Raw genomic sequence first — 18,020 nt, 5'->3', positions numbered from 1 at the left:
GATGTCTGCTGCTGTACCTGTAAGGTCAGAGGTCGATGGTGGAGGTGGAACGAGGAGTGTCTTAAAGGGGAACAACATTTTTCCTGAATCAGCGGCGTTTCTGATTCTGTCATTTAGACAATTTGGCAGCAGAAATGCTGGAAGATCAACATGACAGAAGAGACGGACATGAACTGAGGACAACAGGGTGTCCAGATTTACAACGCTGCTGTTCAGCTGCTCTGATCAGGTTTCTGACAGCTTCAGTCAGCTGGATGTTGGAGGTAAGAGGGCGGAGCTTATCAAGGCTGGAGGTCAACCAGGACAAAGTGCTGTGAGGAGACGTCACAGCTGAGAGAAGTGAGCAGGTGATGGACTGAAGGTCGTGTCCAAAGTGATTGTTTCAGGAAGATTTTCCTGCAGAGAAACTGAATTAAAGGAAACAGTTTGAAAAACAGAGCGACCGCTGTGTCGTCGGTAAAACAACTGAGTCATCATGAGGTCAAGTTGTTTGTCGTCTTTGTGAGACAGTCGGCAGCAAAATCAGGGATGAGATCAAAGTGTGCGCTTAAAGAGTCCAGAGACGCCACTCGAGTGACCTTCAGTCCTCATCTCAGTCTCAGTTCAGACTGATGAAAATCTGATCTGGTTTGAATCAGAGCCAAACTCAGCCACGTGTGAATGTTACTGAACTCCAAAATCAAACACTTTGTGTTCACTCAAGAAAAATGGACATGAAAGTGCATCCAAAACTGATTAAAGAATAAAAAATTCTGAACTATTCTTCAAAAAGCTTCTACTAGCTGATTTATCATCAATCGCCTGTCCTCCATCACCATTTCATGAACAAGGTCAATGTTTTTCTGGGTTCTGGCTGTTACAGGTCGTCCAGACCTTGGGTCGTCTTCAAGACTCTCTACCCCTCTTATATTCAGCTGCTCACTTCTGCACTGTAGATATGGAGGGAGCATTATCCCCTAATGTTGCAACCATATCGGCATGAATGTCCTTGGGTGTTAACCTCTTCTTCTGCAGGTACTTAATGACAATATAATGCCAGATTTTGTCCATTTTCGCTGAAACCCTTCTACCACGAACTTTCAAACTCAGCTATGAACCATAAAGTAGTATATAACCTGCAAACAAACAACACAGTTAGTCATCAGAAGAGTTTAACTTGATGCATGCCAAGTTTCACTGAACTGGCATTACTCCTTTATAGTGAGCCTTAGAACCTTTCAGCATACCCCCGTATATTTTATTAAATTAGCTGTATATTTTATTAAACAACCAGGTTATGTGGTGAGGGTAAACAAAAAAATAGATTACAAGTACATACATATATGTTGTAATTTGTTAAATTGTACACTGCATCACGCAGACACAAAAAAAGGTCAGATTCAAGTCACTTCAGCTTGTAATGTGAACGCAGCTCAATTTCTAAAGGCTCAATAAGCAGGCTCTCCTTCTGCAAACTTTATTCCACGAGTGGGCAGTTTGTCCTCTCTGGTGTAATTCAAACCCGTTCTTACGTTGTGTCTGTTCAGTTTTAAACGCCTGTTCTGGGTGCAGAGTTCTGGTTCTGTGCTGTGTCCTAAGTGGACTTTGCCACCAGACAGCAGGATCCTGCTTTTTCTCAGATGAGAGCAGGTTCAACCTGAGCACATGTGACAGATGTGAAAGGTTCTGGAGAAGCTGTGGAGAATGTTATGCTGCCTGCAACATCACTCAGCACGACCGGTTTGGTGGGTCAGTGATGGTCTGAGGAGGCATCTCCCTGGAAGGACACACAGACATCTACAGACTAAACAACAGCACCCTGACTGATATCAGGTATCAGGATGAAGTCCTTGGACTCACTGTCAGAGAATCGATTTCCTCCTTCATACTTCTGACCCACAAATCTGAATTTGATGACTTCATGGCCTCCTTCAGAGTTCGGTGTATATCAGATATAACTTCTCCTCTCCCTTCTTGGATAACGTGGACTGTGTGGACTCTCATCCTCCCCTGTAGTTGTATCCGTGTCTCTAATCTCTGCTTTAGGCTCCTGTCTGATTGGTTTGATGATGTCAGTTTTTGGTTGGTGGCTTTCAGTCGTCTCCTTGTACAGAATCTTTTCTCTCATGTCCAGATCTGTCTGAGTCTGACACTCATTTACACATTTGGTGATGAACTTCACCAACCTGTTTTTGAGTTCTCTTCCTGTGTCTGGATAAAAGACAAGATATGAAGAGCTGTTTTTGTCATAACCCACAAAAAAGAAAAAGAAAAACCCTTTTTCACATTGTGAGTCCAGATTTTTGTTGTTCTGTTTGTGGACACAACACACCGACCCAAATGTTCTCATCCTTGAAAGGTCAGACAATATAAAGCGCCTTGGGGCAACTGTTTGTTGTGATTTGGCGCTATATAAATAAGATTGATTTGATTTCCCTCACTTATCAACTGTTTAGTTGTTATGAGTGTCTTGGTGGCTTCCCTCACTTATCAATTTGCTTGAACGATTGAGCTTAAATATCTTCAGCTGGTTGTTGTTATGAGTGTCTTGGTGGCTTCCCTCACTTATCAATCCTTCAGTGTTATGAGTGTCTTGGTAGCTTCTCTCAACGTCCTCCCTCATGCACACTCACTCAGCTTTTGAGCACGACGTCCTCCAGACAGAATTATCACATTGTTACATCTTTAGATTTTTGGTTATAATTGATTTAACTGAACACCAAGAAATCTCAGGGAACTTGAGTATGTTGTTGTATTTTTCAGTATATTGTTGTTTTTTTTCACTAGGTCGTGACTGATTTCAGCAGGTTGAATGCAAAACTTTGTTTTGAAACTTTTTGGTAATTTACAGTTTTAGCTGCAGCCACATTCAGAATATCAATATTGTCCAAATATTAGTTTTATAAATGATAAACCTGGTGCACCACGTCACCACGATGCGGCTCTTCTGATCATCACCTGAAAACTCCTCCCTTTAAGGCGGAGCTTCCAGACCACCAGCACACTGTCAGTCTGATGTTCTGGTCCATGCTCTAATGTGCACCTATTAGTTTTCTCCCCACAGCCTCAATATTGAATTTAAAGAACTAATACTAAACCAGTATTTCTGTTGCCAAAGAAAGCTATAAGAATGATCAGTAATAAACCATATCGTGAGCCAATGAATCCGTTATTTGCTTGGTTACAAATTTTAAAATTCTGGGACTTGGTTGATTATATCACAATACAAATTATGTACAAAGTTAAAAACTTTTGCCTCAACATGTCCAGGATCTGTTTAAAATGAGGGACTCCAGCTACAGTTTGAGAGGAATATTATTTGAGAAATTAAAGATCTTGTACTACTGTAAAAAGTCACTGTTTCCATCAAAGGTGTAAATATTTGGAATAATTGTCCTGATAATATTAAATTACTTGGTACCTTAGTCGGCTTTAAAAGGCTCTTTAAAAGAATATATTTTTGCCAGTTTTGTCATTGTTTGTTATTGTGCACTATTGCTTGTGTAACAGTGTGATTGAGCTTAATTATCTTCAGCTGGTTGTTGGATTTCAGCCCATCAGTGCAGGAGGGTGTTCTCATAAAAGGGGCAGAGAGCTCTTCTTTCTCTCTTGTGGAGGTTTGCTGCAGGTGTCTGTTTGATGGTTCCACTTCTGTGTTCCTGTGAAGGCAGGTAGGTGCGGCCACGGCTGTGTGTGTGTTGAAGTGTGTACTGTTAACGTGCTTATGTGAATGGTTTTGTTCATAGAGATCTCCGTGGGAGTCATCGCTGGTTATGTACTGCACGGGGGGTGCCGGGTGGTTGCTGGCTGTTGGATGCTCCGGTGTTGTGTTGGCTGGAACCATTGGAGTGGTCTGTATGGGTGGTCTGGCTTCCACCTCTGGACTCATCTACCACCAGAAAACCCAGAGAATGTTCCTTTAAGCAGGTCCTCTCCTCCAGTGAGACCACTCCAATCTCCACTGATAACTGCTCAGTGTGGCTGTTATCTGGACTGACTGGTGGTTGGCTCTCACTGTGGTATTGTATCACTTCCTGTTCCGGAGCACAGCGGTGTTTTGCTGTATCTGTTAGTTGTTTAATCTGCGCAGTTAAATTGATCTAGATAACAATTTGTTTCCCAGTGTAATCTTCACGTGCCTTAACTAAAGCACTCCCTCTGCTGAATCACCTCTAAATTATTTACACATTATTCACTTTACGTGTTTTTAGGAATCCACTAGCTTAGCACAGCTACTAGCCGGTTTAGCATGGCGGCTTCTCCTGTCTCTCCTGCACTTTTCTGCTCTGGGTGTGAAATGTTTAGTTATTCCTCGGCCTCCTTTAGCAGTAATGGTACTTGTAATAAGTGTAGCTTATTCGTAGCTTTGGAGGCCAGGCTGGGCAAATTGGAGACTCGGCTCCGCACCGTGGAAAATTCTACAGCTAGCCAGGCCCCTGTAGTCGGTGCAGACCAAGGTAGCTTAGCCACCGTTAGTTCCCCTCTGGCAGATCCCGAGCAGCCGGGAAAGCAGGCCGACTGGGTGACTGTGAGGAAGAAGCGTAGTTCTAAACAGAAGCCCCGTGTACACCACCAACCCGTTCACATTTCTAACCGTTTTTCCCCACTCGACGATACACCCGCCGAGGATCAAACTCTGGTTATTGGCGACTCTGTTTTGAGAAATGTGAAGTTAGCGACACCAGCAACCATAGTCAATTGTCTTCCGGGGGCCAGAGCAGGCGACATTGAAGGAAATTTGAAACTGATGGCTAAGGCTAAGCGTAAATTTGGTAAGATTGTAATTCACGTCGACAGTAATGACCCCCGGTTACGCCAATGGGAGGTCACTAAAATTAATATTGAATTGGTGTGTAACTTTGCAAAAACAATGTCGGACTCTGTAGTTTTCTCTGGGCCCCTCCCCAATCGGACCAGGAGTGACATGTTTAGCTGCATGTTCTCCTTGAATTGCTGGCTGTCTGAGTGGTGTCCAAAAAATGAAGTGGGCTTCATAGATAATTGGCAAAGCTTCTGGGGAAAACCTGGTCTTGTTAGGAGAGACGGCATCCATCCCACTTTGGATGGAGCAGCTCTCATTTCTAGAAATCTGGCCAATTTTCTTAAATCCTCCAAACCGTGACTATCCAGGGTTGGGACCAGGAAGCAGAGTTGTAGTCTTACACACCTCTCTGCAGCTTCTCTCCCCCTGCCATCCCCTCATTACCCCATCCCCGTAGAGACGGTGCCTGCTCCCAGACTACCAATAACCAGCAAAAATCTATTTAAGCATAAAAATTCAAAAAGAAAAAATAATGTAGCACCTTCAACTGCACCACAGACTAAAACAGTTAAATGTGGTCTATTAAACATTAGGTCTCTCTCTTCTAAGTCCCTGTTGGTAAATGATATAATAATTGATCAACATATTGATTTATTCTGCCTTACAGAAACCTGGTTACAGCAGGATGAATGTTAGTTTAAACGAGTCAACACCCCCGAGTCACACTAACTGCCAGAATGCTCGTAGCACGGTCCGAGGCGGAGGATTAGCAGCAGTCTTCCATTCCAGCTTATTAATTAATCAAAAACCCAGACAGAGCTTTAATTCATTTGAAAGCTTGACTCTTAGTCTTGTCCATCCAAATTGGAAGTCCCAAAAACCAGTTTTATTTGTTGTTATCTATCGTCCTCCTGGTCGTTACTGTGAGTTTCTCTGTGAATTTTCAGACCTTTTGTCTGACTTAGTGCTTAGCTCAGATAAGATAATTATAGTGGGCGATTTTAACGTCCACACAAATGCTGAGAATGACAGCCTCAACACTGCATTTAATCTATTATTAGACTCAATTGGCTTTGCTCAAAATGTAAATGAGTCCACCCACCACTTTAATCATATCTTAGATCTTGTTCTGACTTATGGTATGGAAATAGAAGACTTAACAGTATTCCCTGAAAACTCCCTTCTGTCTGATCATTTCTTAATAACATTTACATTTACTCTGATGGACTACCCAGCAGTGGGGAATAAGTTTCATTACACTAGAAGTCTTTCAGAAAGCGCTGTAACTAGGTTTAAGGATATGTTTCCTTCTTTATGTTCCCTAATGCCAAAGTGAGATACAGTATCTCGTCAATAGTTTTACATCCTCATTGAAGACAACTTTGGATGCTGTAGCTCCTCTGAAAGAGAGCTTTAAATCAGAAGTGCCTGACTCCGTGGTATAACTCTCAAACTCGTAGCTTAAAGCAGATAACCCGTAAGTTGGAGAGGAAATGGCATCTCACTAATTTAGAAGATCTTCATTTAGCCTGGAAAAAGTCTGTTGCTCTATAAAAAAAGCCCTCCATAAAGCTAGGACATCTTTCTACTCATCACTAATTGAAGAAAATAAGAACAACCCCAGGTTTCTTTTCAGCACTGTAGCCAGGCTGACAGAGTCAGAGCTCTATTGAGCTGAGTATTCCATTAACTTTAACTAGTAATGACTTCATTACTTTCTTTGCTAACAAAATTTTAACTATTAGAGAAAAAATTACTCATAACCATCCCAAAGACGTATCGTTATCTTTGGCTGCTTTCAGTGATGCCATTATTTGGTTAGACTCTTTCTCTCCGATTGTTCTGTCTGAGTTATTTTCATTAGTTACTTCATCCAAACCATCAACATGTCTATTAGACCCCATTCCTACCAGGCTGCTCAAGGAAGCCCTACCATTATTTAATGCTTCGATCTTAAATATGATCAATCTATCTTTGTTAGTTGGCTATGTACCACAGGCTTTTAAGGTGGCAGTAATTAAACCATTACTTAAAAAGCCATCACTTGACCCAGCTATCTTAGCTAATTATAGGCCAATCTCCAACCTTCCTTTTCTCTCAAAAATTCTTGAAAGGGTAGTTGTAAAACAGCTAACTAATCATCTGCAGAGGAATGGTCTATTTGAAGAGTTTCAGTCAGGTTTTAGAATTCATCATAGTGCAGAAACAGCATTAGTGAAGGTTACAAATGATCTTCTTATGGCCTCGGACAGTGGACTCATCTCTGTGCTTGTTCTGTTAGACCTCAGTGCTGCTTTTGATACTGTTGACCATAAAATTTTATTACAGAGATTAGAGCATGCCATAGGTATTAAAGGCACTGCGCTGTGGTGGTTTGAATCATATTTGTCTAATAGATTACAATTTGTTCATGTAAATGGGGAATCTTCTTCACAGAATAAGGTTAATTATGGAGTTCCACAAGGTTCTGTGCTAGGACCAATTTTATTCACTTTATACATGCTTCCCTTAGGCAGTATTATTAGACGGTATTGCTTAAATTTTCATTGTTACGCAGATGATACCCAGCTTTATCTATCCATGAAGCCAGAGGACACACACCAATTAGCTAAACTGCAGGATTGTCTTACAGACAAAGACATGGATGACCTCTAATTTCCTGCTTTTAAACTCAGATAAAACTGAAGTTATTGTACTTGGCCCCACAAATCTTAGAAACATGGTGTCTAACCAGATCCTTACTCTGGATGGCATTACCCTGACCTCTAGTAATATTGTGAGAAATCTTGGAGTCATTTTTGATCAGGATATGTCATTCAAAGCGCATATTAAACAAATATGTAGGACTGCTTTTCTGCATTTATGCAATATCTCAAAAATTAGAAAGCTCTTGTCTCAGAGTGATGCTGAAAAACTAATTCATGCATTTATTTCCTCTAGGCTGGACTATTGTAATTCATTATTATCAGGTTGTCCTATAAGTTCCCTGAAAAGCCTTCAGTTAATTAAAAATGCTGCAGCTAGAGTACTGACAGGGACTAGAAGGAGAGAGCATATCTCACCCATATTGGCCTCTCTTCATTGGCTTCCTGTTAATTCTAGAATAGAATTTAAAATTCTTCTTCTTACTTATAAGGTTTTGAATAATCAGGTCCCATCTTATCTTAGGGACCTCATAGTACCATATCACCCCAATAGAGCGCTTCGCTCTCAGACTGCAGGCTTACTTGTAGTTCCTAGGGTTTGTAAGAGTAGAATGGGAGGCAGAGCCTTCAGCTTTCAGGCTCCTCTCCTGTGGAACCAGCTCCCAATTCAGATCAGGGAGACAGACACCCTCTCTACTTTTAAGATTAGGCTTAAAACTTTCCTTTTTGCTAAAGCTTATAGTTAGGGCTGGATCAGGTGACCCTGAACCATCCCTTAGTTATGCTGCTATAGACTTAGACTGCTGGGGGGTTCCCATGATGCACTGTTTCTTTCTCTTTTTGCTCTGTATGCACCACTCTGCATTTAATCATTAGTGATCGATCTCTGCTCCCCTCCACAGCATGTCTTTTTCCTGGTTCTCTCCCTCAGCCCCAACCAGTCCCAGCAGAAGACTGCCCCTCCCTGAGCCTGGTTCTGCTGGAGGTTTCTTCCTGTTAAAAGGGAGTTTTTCCTTCCCACTTTAGCCAAGTGCTTGCTCACAGGGGGTCGTTTTGACCGTTGGGGTTTTACATAATTATGGTATGGCCTTGCCTTACAATATAAAGCGCCTTGGGGCAACTGTTTGTTGTGATTTGGCGCTATATAAATAAAATTGATTGAAGTCAAGAATCATGGAGAAAAAAAAACACTTTGCTTGTCTGATATCACAGAATAACACAGAATAAGAATCATACTGATTTGTGTACATTTTTTCTGAGCAAATTGTTTAAGGCGACGAGGTTCAAATGCGCGTTCCCGCGAAGGGGGTGCATCATACGGCAGGGGAACTGAATCCGGCACAACACCTGCTACAGAGCGACTCTGAGCGAGCCGCTCATACAATTCAAGTGCGCCCGTATTGCAGACGTTACAGTAAACAAGCGGAGATACTAGACAGCTACATCGAGTACCAACTTCCTGTTTTCAAAATAAAAAGGTGGGACATTCAAACCAGAGATACTGTGTTTAAAGCTGTTGAACATGCTAATGTTTACATTTAGAATTATTTAAAAATATGAACCGATTTAAAATGTAAAAACAAGATGTGTATCTCATGCAGCCAGTGGAGTACAATGATTCACACTGATTTTGAGTCAAATGATCACATGACCTGGAAGCTATGGATCAGATTTTCACCAGTCTGAACTGAGACTGAGATGAGGACTGAAGGTCACTTGAGTGGCGTCTCTGGACTCTTTAAGCGCACACTTTGATCTCATCCCTGATTTTGCTGCCGACTGTCTCACAAAGACGACAAACAACTTGACCTCATGATGACTCAGTTGTTTTACCGACGACACAGCGGTCGCTGTTTTTCAAACTGTTTCCTTTAATTCAGTTTCTCTGCAGGAAAATCTACAAAATCTTCCTGAAACAATCACTTTGGACACGACCTTCAGTCCATCACCTGCTCACTTCTCTCAGCTGTGACGTCTCCTCACAGCACTTTGTCCTGGTTGACCTCCAGCCTTGATAAGCTCCGCCCTCTTACCTCCAACATCCAGCTGACTGAAGCTGTCAGAAACCTGATCAGAGCAGCTGAACAGCAGCGTTGTAAATCTGGACACCCTGTTGTCCTCAGTTCTTGTCCGTCTCTTCTGTCATGTTGATCTTCCAGCATTTCTGCTGCCAAATTGTCTAAATGACAGAATCAGAAACGCCGCTGATTCAGGAAAAATGTTGTTCCCCTTTAAGACACTCCTCGTTCCACCTCCACCATCGACCTCTGACCTTACAGGTACAGCAGCAGACATCATGAACCGGTTCTAGTTAATAACCAGAGCTCACCCGGGTTTATTCTCCTAATTATTTCCCTGCACTATGCAGGTGAGGAAAATGACGACACACCACAAATAAAATTCTTTACCAACAGCTGTAAATTCTGTAAGAGTCATTTTAGTGTTTACACTATTGAGTAAATAGACTTTTGAATAAAACCTGAAGTAGCAGCTGAAATGTTGACAGCAGTGTGTCGACTGGATCAGAGGACAGAAATTTACTGGAAATATTTTTGTTGGAAGTTGAGATTCTCCTCCAAAAATTAAATGACTGCTTAAAATTCCTTGAATACCATCTTGTGGTGGTTTTTTTTTTCCTCTCTTTTATGCAATTTTGGAATTTGTACAACTGTGGGTGAAATTCAACAGGGAAGAACAGAACTTCAAACAAAACCAAATTCACCAGTTTGGTAATTTTTATTTTCCAAACACACAATATTTGTTTTCAACAAAAATCATAATTTTGTGAAGAAGAACTGAGAACAGTGTTTAAATAAATCAACCTAATATGAATCAAAATGAAAACTTTTACATGAATTTCACCTTAATGAAATCCATTTTTTACTAAAATTTATTATTTCATATATCCACAAGGATGAATTATGAACAGTGTTTAGAAGAATCAAACAAAACCACCAGAATTAAAATATATCAAAGTGAAAGAGAAAAGTGTTTTGGTGAATTTCACTATTTTCACCATAAAAAAATTTCTACAATTTTCAAAAGAATTCAAAAGTTCAAAATTCTGTGAGGAAGGATTGTAAATCAGTGTTAAGATGAAACAAACAAAAACAATCATCAAAATCCATCAAGAACTGAAGGAAAACATTTGGGTGAATTTCAGTTTTCACCCTAAAAAGTCCATATTTTCCTAAAAACTTCCAATTCCAACATTAAGACATTATTACACTCAGAGAAACTGATATGGAGTCAGATCGGTGCCAAAACCACTCATGTTTTTTTTTTTTAAAAAAAGCGTTCAGGTGTATTATATTATTTCACACGCGCAGATATTAACTGCACGCGCAAAGATGTCATGCCAAAAACAGAAATTTACCTTTTGTCATTGTGCATTTTGAGCATTTATCCAGTCCAGACAGTTTCTACGAGCTGAGTCCTTTTTTTGTGTTGGCAGAGATTTTCAAATCATCCATGAACAGCAGATGGTTCACAAGTTTTTGATTTTTCCTTCCTCTGTCTCTACTTAAGTCCTACCTGATGTCTTGCTCCTTCAGGATCTTGCTGAGCGGGTTTATGATTAATCAGAATAAAAGTGGTGAGAGTCTGTCTCCCTGAAATATTCCTCTCTGAACTCGTATGTCTGGGATTGTTATTTGTCCCTCTGTGTGATTGAGGGTGATGGTGGTGTCCCACTTGTTCATTTGTGCTCTCAGGAAAGATCTTATTTCCTCATTGATGTTGTAGAGTTCTAAGCACCTCATGATCCAGGAGTGTGGTACACTGTCAAATGCCTTTTTGTAATCAATCCAAGCCATGCTGAGGTTCCTCCTCCTTTTTTGCAGTCCTCCAGGATAGATTTGTCTGTCAGTAACTGGTCTTTAGCTCCTAATCTTCTGGAACAACCTTTCTGTTCATTTTCCAGGTAGCCACCAGTGTCCAGATGTTCATAAATGTCATCAGTTATGATTCCTGTCAGTCATTTGTATGTTGTTGTTAGGCAGCAGATGGGTCTGTACTTGTTGGGAAGCTGTGTTTCCTTGGTCTTTGGTAGTTGGCTTGTGTTCCCAGTCATTATCCAGTCTGGTGTGTCCTCTTCTCTGTTCAATATTTTTGTGAAGGTCACAGCATAATGTTGGTGTAATGCTGTCAGTCTTTTCAGCAAAAAATTTGGGATTTTGTTGATGCCAGGTGCCTTGAAGTTACTGTATTCACTCATTTTCTTTCTGATCTCCTCTTCATTGATTACAATTGCTGACATTTGTTGTTTCTTTGTTTTTCTCTTTTATTTTTTCAATCCATTCAGCCTCTTGGTGTTGTTTTTGGGTCTTCAAAGAGTGGTCTCCTGAATTTTTCAATTTCGTCTCTCTCAGGTGGTTGTACTTCTATTGTCGTTTGCTAACTTCCTGTACACTAGTCTGTTTTTTTTTTTTTGCACATTGCTTGTTTATCTGTTTTACTTGTATTTTCTTGTCTTTATTCCTAATCTGCGCCACAAAATCTTTCACTAAGGCTTGATGTTCAGCCTCCCACCCAGCTGTTTATCTTCAACATTGTAATTTCTTTTAATGCAATTTAATTTTTTAAGGAGATTCCTTTTATGGTTGGGACCTCCCAAAAATGTGGCCATTTGGGAAATCTCTGCTCTTAGGAGGCTGATTTTTTTGTTGTAATTTCTTTTTCCATTGTGGCACAGTATTCTTTTTCATAATTGTAGTTCCTTTTCTCTCCAAATCTTGAGGGGCTAATTTACTTTGTATGTACCATGCTGCTCTATAATTTACACAGTTTAAATCTGTCAATGTGGTTCCTTCTGGGACCAGTTTAGTCAGTTCCAGGTTAACTTTGTCCAGGCTAGTTTTGAATTTTTTATCCTCCTCTAATTTAGTCAGTTTTGGACACTCTTTCATGTCTATTTTTTCTTGTTTCTTCAGTCTTATTTGCCAATTCTTCTAGTTCCTGCTGTTCTGCATCTGGGTGCACCTGAATATTGTTTTGTAAATGAGCTGGTGAATGGCTCATTTTTTGGGGAGCAGTGAATGACAATGAATTATCATGTGTTTGTTCAGAGGACCACTCTGATCAGAACAGCTAAATGGTGTGTCTGGTATGAATTATGTGTGTTTTCAGGTTGCCCTTTTGTCCAAATCTTTGTCCACACTGAGAACAGACAAATTCTTTTTGTCCTGTATGAATTATCATGTGTGTTTTCAGGTTGCCCTTTCGTCCAAATCTTTGTCCACACTCAGAACAGACAAATTCTTTTTGTCCTGTATGAATTATCATGTGTGTTTTCAGGGTGCCCTTTTGTCCAAACCTTTGTCCACACTCAGAACAGACAAATGCTTTTTGTCCTGTATGAATTATCATGTGTGTTTTCAGGGTGCTCTTATGTCCAAACCTTTGTCCACACTCAGAACAGACAAATGCTTTTTGTCCTGTATGAATTATCATGTGTCTGTTCAGGGTGCCCTTTTGTCCAAATCTTTGTCCACACTCAGAACAGACAAATGCTTTTTGTCCTGTATGAATTATCAGGTGCCTGTTCAGGTTGCCCTTTCGTCCAAATCTTTGTCCACACTCAGAACAGACAAACGCTTTTTGTCCTGTATGAATTATCATGTGTGTTTTCAGGTGGCTCTTTCGTCCAAACCTTTGACCACACTCAGAACAGACAAACGCTTTTTGTCCTGTATGAATTATCATGTGTGTTTTCAGGTGGCCCTTTCGCCCAAATCTTTGACCACACTCAGAACAGACAAATGTTTTTTGTCCTGTATGAATTCTAATGTCTTTGTTCAGAGTGCTCTTCTGTTTCTGTCTTTTACTCTGATTAGAACAGCTAAATGGTTTTCTGCTTGCTTTTCTCTCCTTTTGTTGCTCTGAGTTGTTCATGTGACCAGATGCGTTTTCATATTTAGAGCCTTTAAATTGTTTTTCATCAGTGTTGCCTGAACGAACAATATTGGCATTTTTTCGACAGTTAAAACTTGACTGAAGTTCTCTGGTCTGTTTCCTGTCATCAGTCTCAGTTCCAGAACTGTCTGAACTCCTGCCACTGGTATCTGGTTGTAAATGACTGTTTGGACCTGAGTTGCTGGCTGGTTGTGGTCCTCCATCATCCTCTCCATCAGCTTCTGCTGTCAGTGTTCTGTGTACAGATGAGCTGCTGGCTACAGGCTCAGCCTCTGTGCTCTCATCACTTCGGCTTTGATGAAGCTGTGATGACTCTGGTTTTTCATCATCATTTTCACTCTTCACAGGGACGGCAGTGAAACCAAACTTGGTGAGATCTGCCTCCTCCAGCTGCTGAAGCTGCTCTCCCTGCTGACTTATCCACAGCTTCTCTTCTTCTTTAATGTCCTCCTGGTCAACACTCAGATTCCATTCCTGGTGTTCAGGGAGAGTTTCTTCTTTAGTCACTAACAACTGCTGCATGTCTGTACAGAAACAATACAATTAATTTAACAATAAATGTTCAAACAACACTCACTAAAATAAAGTATCAGTGGTGAGTTTGACCTGTGACAGTAAATTATTGCACTGATGGAAGTGATAAAGTGGAAATGTACATCAGCATTTGTTTTAAATTTCACAAATTGTAATTCACATCCTTGTCTTCCACAGCTGACTATTGCAGTGTTTTCTGGATTGATATAAAATAGTGTAGGATGTCTACAGATGGTACAGAATTACTGTTGCTTGAGTTTTGATGAAAACCAGGAGGTTTGATCACAGACATTCTGGCTTCCCTTCACCGACTCAAGGACTAAATTTCAAGATTTTGTTAGACATTTCAGGCTCTAAACGGTCATGAACTCAACTATCTTGCTGAACTTGTTCAGCCTTATGTGCCTCCTCGTGCCCTGTGGTTCTTGGATGCAGACTTGCTCTGTGTCTCAAAGGTTAAAAAGAAGTCAGCAGGCTTCAGCGCCTTTTTTTACCGTGGTAGTATCTTGTGGAACAGGCTGCCTGTTGGCATTTGAAATATGACTCCAAGACTATTTTTAAAACATTTTCTGTAATTAGTTTGAAGGTTTGTCATCTTTTCATTATTTTTTCTTGTTGTATTTAATTCTTTTCTGTTTTTATTTTGGGATATGGGGATCTTTGTTTCATGTTCGTCTGCAGCTATGTTCAGCACTTTGAGTTTTTCCTTTATTTAAAATGCTTTACAAATGTATTATTTAGGGCAGCATGGTGGATTAGTGGTTCGCACTGTTGCCTCACAGCAAGAAGGTCATGAGATCGATTCCCACCTGTGGCCTTTCTGTGTGGAGGTTGCATGTTCTCCCTGTGTTTGTGTGGGTTCTCTCCGGGTGCTGCAGCTTCCTCCAACATCCAAAGACCTGCATGTTAGGTGAACTGAAAACTTTAAATTGACCCTCAGCATGAGTGTGTATGTGTTTGTCTATAGGTGGCCCTGCGATAAACTGGCATCCTGTCCAGTGTGTACCCCACCTCATACCCCCATGACAGCTGGAATGGTCTCCGGCCCCCCGTGACCCTTAACTGGAGTAAGCGGGTACAGAAGATGGATGGATTATTATTACTTAAGCAACATTCAAACAAGATGTCAGAATTCAAATAAGAGGTCTGTTTGAAAAGTATCCGACCTTTTTATTTTTTGCAAAAACTTGATGGATTTGAATCACGTGTGCTTGCATGAGCCAACCTTGAACCTTCATGCGCATGCGTGAACTTTTTCACGCCTGTCGATTGCCTCATTTGCAGGTAAGCAGCCTTTGTATGAGGACATGTGTTGTGCTCTCAGCGGATTTTCATTGCAAGGAAAATGGCGAAACGACTGGAGCAGCACGACTGCATCAAATTTTGCCAGAAACTGGGCGACAGCCAGGTGGAAACCATTCGGAAGATTCAGACGGCTTTCGGTGATGATCCTCTGGGCATCACACAGATTAAGGAGCGGTACAACCGGTTTAAAGACGACCCCACAACGGTGGAGAGCGCGCAGCGCTCCAGTCTTCCATCAACATGCTGAAATGACCAGATCATTTCCAAAGTGAACGCTGTGATGATGCGGGAACGTCGTGCGACTATCTGAGAAACTGCAGAAGCGGTGGACACCAGCACTTTTTTGGCACATTCCATTGTGAAGATTTGGCCATGAAAAGAGTGGCGATGAAATTCATGCCGCTGCTGACAGTGGAGCAAAAGCGCCTCCGTGTTGAGGTCTCACAGGACATGCTGGACTCCAAAAAATGATGCCCACCTCTTCCACAATTTCTCGGATAGTCACACGACTGAAAAGCCACCGAAAGCCGTCTGAATAATCTGAATGGTTTCCACCTGGCTGTCGCCCAGTTTCTAGCAAAATTTGATGCAGTCGTGCTGCTCCAGTCATTCCGTCTTTTTCCTTGCAATGAAAATCCAATGAGAGCACAACACACGTCCTCACACAAAGGCTGCTTACCACCAAATGACGCAGTTGACAGGCGTGAAAAAAATTCACGCATGCGCATGAAGGTTCAAGGTTGGCTCATGCAAGCACACGTGAGTCAACTCCATCAGGTTTTTGCAAAAAAAATAAAATAAAAAGGCCTGATACTTTTCTAACAGACCTCGTATGACATGAACACATCTATAGTGACATTACAACAACTTGACGTTTGGTCAATAGTCGAACCTCTGAAGAGGAACAATGCGGGTTCTGTCCTGGTTGTGAAACAACCGACCAGCTCTTCACTCTCACAAGGATCCTGGTAAGGGGCCTTGTAGTACAACCATCCAGTCTACATGTGTTTTGTGGACTTGAAGATGGCGTATGATCGGGTACACAGGAGATACTGTGGGAGTATGGAGTGGGGGGGGCCCCTTCGTAGGACCATCCAATCTCTGTACTTACAAAGCGAGAGCTGTGTTTGGGTGCTCAGCAATAAGTCTAACTCGTTTCCGGTGGGGGTTTGGCCTCCACCAGGGCTGCGCCTTGTCACCAATCCTGTTTGTGATATTCATGGACAGGATATTGAGGTGTAGTCGGGGGGAGGAGGGTTTCCAGTTTAGTGGGCTCAGGGTCTCATCACTGCTTTTTGCAGATGATGTGGTCCTGTTGGCTTCATTGGCCGGTGACCTCCAACACTCAAGGGATCGGTTCACAGCCGAGTGTGAAGCAGCTGGATGAGGATCAGCACCTCTAAATCTGAGGCGGTGGTTCTCAGCAGGAAACCGATGGGTTGTCTACTCTGGTCTGGATTTTCCTCAGAAACTCAGTGGTTGTTGAAGCACAAACTGAGTGGGTGTGGGAGGAAACAGCCCACAGCAAGTGACTTTCAGTCGGCCTCAAAGCGGTTTTGACAACCAGTCAGACGAGTCCAGAAACTGAGGCAGTTCTGAGATCAGACTGTTTTCAACAAGGCTGCAGAGCCGCTTACCTCGAGTGGACACATCATGAAAACATCACCAAATCAGACTGGGAAGTGGCCGAGTTCATCGTTAAACATGACAAACCTTTAACAGAGGTGGAGTTTAACAAAAACTGTCACACCATTGGTGGAGAATTTTTGTCCTGAGAAAAACCAACAAATTTCTGAAGTTTGTTAGTCTCGTAACACTGTGGCACAGAGGACTGAAGACACTTCATCTGATAGTAAAAAGACAACTGGGGGACGGAGGTGAATTTAAAGCACAGATTCTTCTGACACCAATCAGTTACTGATTTTTTGAGGCTCTGACGATGACATGAACGTAGCAGAAGAGCTGCTTTACATCAAAAGCCTTCAAGGCCAAACAAGAGGAACAGATTAAAAACAGACGAAAAGATGAAGAAAATGCCAAAGTTTTTTTAGACCCACATATTTGTGTGAGGAAACATTTTCAGTTACGAACATCAACAAGAACCCACTTGAGTTTCAATGACTTGAGTCAGTTTTTGTTACAGGCTAAGTGGACTGATGTCACAAAACCAAAGACTGTTTCTGGGACCAGACTTCCATCACAACCTCTGTCTTTTTCAAACCCACATTTCTGCACACTTCCACATTTACACTATTCAGGTCAACATGTCACGTCTGGTAGCAAAGCTGGTTATTAATAGTACGAAGTGACCAAGGAAAAGTTCCCCAGTTTGGGTTGTTGATGGGAGCTGTAGAAAATAATGGATTTTATTCATTGAAGTCATGTTGATTTGAATTAATATTGCAGTGATGATTAAATTCGGGGTGTAAAGATAATTATTCTTGGTCTGCTCATAACCAGAGCTGCTCTTACTCGTGTACAACAGGTTATTGATGTTGACCTTTTAGTGACAAATGTTGGATCAAAATAAACCAAACCTCTACATGTCAGAATACACATCACTACCACCAGAATCCTTTCAGTTACCTTTGTTCATTTCTAAATTCAAAGTCCCTGCTGATCTTGGACAAAGGGAGGGAGACTAAACATTGAGGACGGTGACGTCACTTTCAGTTCACCTTCAGTAAGAAATTATCCAGAGATTTTACAAAATATGGAGAAATTTTACATGCATCTTTCATCAAAATCCTCCTCATCCTGTTGTGTAAGTACTGACAATCTCTGGAGGAATACCAGAGGAGGAAAATATTTGACTGTTAAAACATGTTATAAAGTATCAATAACACAAACAAAGCTGAGTGAACAAACCTGTTCTGTAGAAG

At 41.4% G+C, this 18,020-nt stretch overlaps 2 long non-coding RNA genes across 2 annotated transcripts in view; both read right to left on the bottom strand.

Moving 5' to 3' along the window:
* Positions 1-18,020, bottom strand: part of LOC117504894 — a 797,517-nt gene that overhangs the window by 661,444 nt on the left and 118,053 nt on the right. The window lies entirely within an intron of this gene.
* Positions 1-18,020, bottom strand: part of LOC117504911 — an 84,270-nt gene that overhangs the window by 59,393 nt on the left and 6,857 nt on the right. The window lies entirely within an intron of this gene.

The sequence above is a fragment of the Thalassophryne amazonica genome, chromosome 23 (assembly GCF_902500255.1).
Source record: "Thalassophryne amazonica chromosome 23, fThaAma1.1, whole genome shotgun sequence".
NCBI classification, from domain to species: domain Eukaryota; kingdom Metazoa; phylum Chordata; class Actinopteri; order Batrachoidiformes; family Batrachoididae; genus Thalassophryne; species Thalassophryne amazonica.
Note: the sequence above shows the minus strand (reverse complement) of the source record. Positions and strands in the feature narration are given on the sequence as shown.